This window comes from Brassica oleracea, chromosome C2, assembly GCF_000695525.1.
Source record: "Brassica oleracea var. oleracea cultivar TO1000 chromosome C2, BOL, whole genome shotgun sequence".
Lineage (NCBI taxonomy): Eukaryota > Viridiplantae > Streptophyta > Magnoliopsida > Brassicales > Brassicaceae > Brassica > Brassica oleracea.
In genome coordinates this window covers 39,955,546-39,958,464 of record NC_027749.1, presented here as the reverse complement: position 1 = coordinate 39,958,464, position 2,919 = coordinate 39,955,546, and the positions used below count along the sequence as shown (strand labels likewise).

The 2,919-nt window shown below is 34.3% G+C and overlaps 1 long non-coding RNA gene and 1 pseudogene across 1 annotated transcript; both read left to right on the top strand.

Annotated features, from left to right (window-relative positions):
• Nucleotides 1-2,919, top strand: part of LOC106327431 — a 67,995-nt pseudogene that overhangs the window by 22,943 nt on the left and 42,133 nt on the right.
• Nucleotides 1,015-2,910, top strand: LOC106327434. The gene is made up of 3 exons (XR_001267447.1): nt 1,015-1,115; nt 1,272-1,932; nt 2,310-2,910. It is a non-coding gene; the product is annotated as an uncharacterized LOC106327434 (long non-coding RNA).

Genomic DNA, 2,919 nt, shown 5'->3' with positions numbered 1-2,919 from the left:
ACGCTTATCGGTACCTCACCTGAGGGTCATATTCGGGTCCAACACCGGCTAGGGTTAGGGTTTTAGGGTTTTTCGATTTGAGTATTAGATTAGGGATTTAGAGTTTCGTGATGATAACGTGTTAAAAAGTAAAGGAAAAGTCTATCTTTATTCATAACGTAGAGGTTCTTTATATAGGAGATTACACCGTCATAAATAAATGGAAAGATTACAAATCATAATCTCTTGGTTATGAGCCATCCACAATCTGGTTCATAACAATTTGCATGGATTATCATATTTTTCTTTTTTGGTTAAAAATTCATTAACCTATGATTAAATACTACTACCTCCATTATTTTCTAAGTGACATTTTCGTATTTTTATCTTGTTCTAATGTAGTAGACGTTTCCAAAAGATAACAAAAATTGACTTATTTTAATCTTCTACCATGATCTGTCGTAGTAATGGCTAGAGTAAATTAATTATATATAAAAGATTAAAATAGGTATTGTATAAATAGCCTAATTTGAGTGAAATGTTGAAAGCGTCATTCAAAAGAGAACAAAGGGAGTAGGCTTCTGAAAGATAAATTCAGGTTGTCATGTTGTAAAGAACCCCACAACCCCCCACCCCACAAGTTTTTTGTTTATTATTTAATAAATATATCACAAGAACAATAACAAAAACAAAAAGTCGCTACGGATACCCACTAATCGAAAACATAGTTAAACAATTTGGACTAAGAAAAGAGCCTAAGATAATATTGTATTATAATCTTCACAACTTCTAAGCAAAAATTAATTGGAATGCGATGATAAATTAACTTATTTCTTTTTGATCTTACATTTATATTTTAGATGTGATCTTTATATGATGAATCTGAATAAGGATTCTTTTCCACCACAAAAGTTCAAGAATTTGGATGGTCATCTTTGTGTAAAACATATTTTGTTAACTTCGTAACTCAATATGATATTCTCTGGTCATTCCTTACTAATTTTCTCATGTTCTTTTTTTTCTTCTTGCAGACAGAATCAAATAAGATGACTAAAAATGGAAAAGATAGTCTCGATCTCAGACACAGCCTACCATTTTTGGATACAGTTTTTGAGCCATGAAATTATATATGCCAGGTAATATATTTGTAAGTTTGAGAAGATTTCTAAACTATTTCTAAATGTATTGGTATTATATCTATGTTTACGACTTTGTAGTCTTGTATCCATATACATACACGCGTGTATATCATACATGTCAAAACATGATATTCATACATATCGTATGTATAGTTATATACATTCAAAATCAGGAAGAAAAAGGAAAACAAAGGGGAGAACGTAGGATATAAATTGTTTATAAGGAGAAACCAATCAAACCATGGCCGACTTCACTTGAAACCTCCTTCATCCAACCTCGTTGTTAGCATTCATTTTTCCAGGGAAGTGGCAAAAACCTCCCTCATCCTTTGTTAAATGCAATGTGGGATCATCTTGGGATGAGAGTTCAAAAATCGGAGGGGGTGCTTGTATTGTACGTGATGAGAAAGGTTGGTTTTGTTCCACAGCAGAAGGTCTTTTTCTCAAACTGAATCTTCCTCCCAAGCTAACTTGGTAGCACAGTGGGCTGCAGCAGCCATGTGCGACCTCAAGCTTTAAAAGGTAATTATGGAGTTCTCGTCTTCAGGGACCTTAACTCCATATACCCCATACCCTCCTAAACTCAAGCTTATTACTCCAACCCTATTCATCCCACCCCTTTATTGTTGCACTCCCTAAACTAGCCTTTGTCCATTTATTCCTCAATTAAAAACCAACCACAATTCAACTACCTACATGGCCCACATCCTAACCTTAACCAATCAAAATTATTTGGTCCACATGTTCTTCTTCTTCCTCGTACTGTATCCTCCTCTTCATCCTCCATTGGTGATTTTGGAAGCTCATATAGAAGGTAATTATTGTTCGTTTTAGGTGATTTTTTTTGTAAAATCACCCTTAAAATGTCATGTATATCATGGAGATATTCATTCAGATGATAATTACAAAGTTTAAACGAATTTAAAAACTGTGGTAAGAGATTATAAGTATAATTTACGTCCGTTTTTGATGATTAGTTTGTGGAAGAACAAGTATAATTTACGTCAATGTAAAATCCTAACAACAACGTCCTAAAAACGGATTAGTTTGTGGAAGAACAAGTTCTGGGTATTACTAGGAGAACTACGCATTACTAAGGCAAAATATTTTTACTTGAATTTACTTGAATTACTAGAGTTACTGGAATTATTCTAATAATGATAATACTAATGGTATTCTATTTTATCTCAGGAAAATGCAAAATCCGCAGTGCACATTCATTTTTTTTTATTATGGGGGATATTATATGAAAGATGGGGCTGAAATAAAATGGATCTCAGGAGATGGTGAAGGAGAAGATGAAATTCACACGATTTTGTTTAGGAAGTCAATGGAGGAGATCACTTACTCTGGTTTGGTTGAGTGTATTTGCAGAAAGATAAAGGTAGATGAATCTAAGGTGAAAGTGAAGATTAGTTACTTTCCAATGGTATTGTATTCGTACAAGCCATCATACATCCGGAATGATGACGAAATCTTTGGTTATCTACTGCAAGTAAACCATGAGAAGTGTAGAAGTGTTCTACATGTGGAGTTCATCAATGAAGAAGTGAAATTTTCAGAAGAGGATGATGAAATTGATGGCTATGTCGGTCTATCTGATAGAGAGGCTATAGAGGCTGGTGATGAGGATGGTACTGAGAATGATGAAACTGATGCCTATGTTGGTATATCTGATAGAGAGACTATAGAGGCTGGCGATGAAGATGGTAATGGTGGTGTGCTCACTTTTGACGAAGACATTGAGATGCATGATGGTGTCAATCAGACACGGGATGATGGTATGGATTTGGTTATAGGT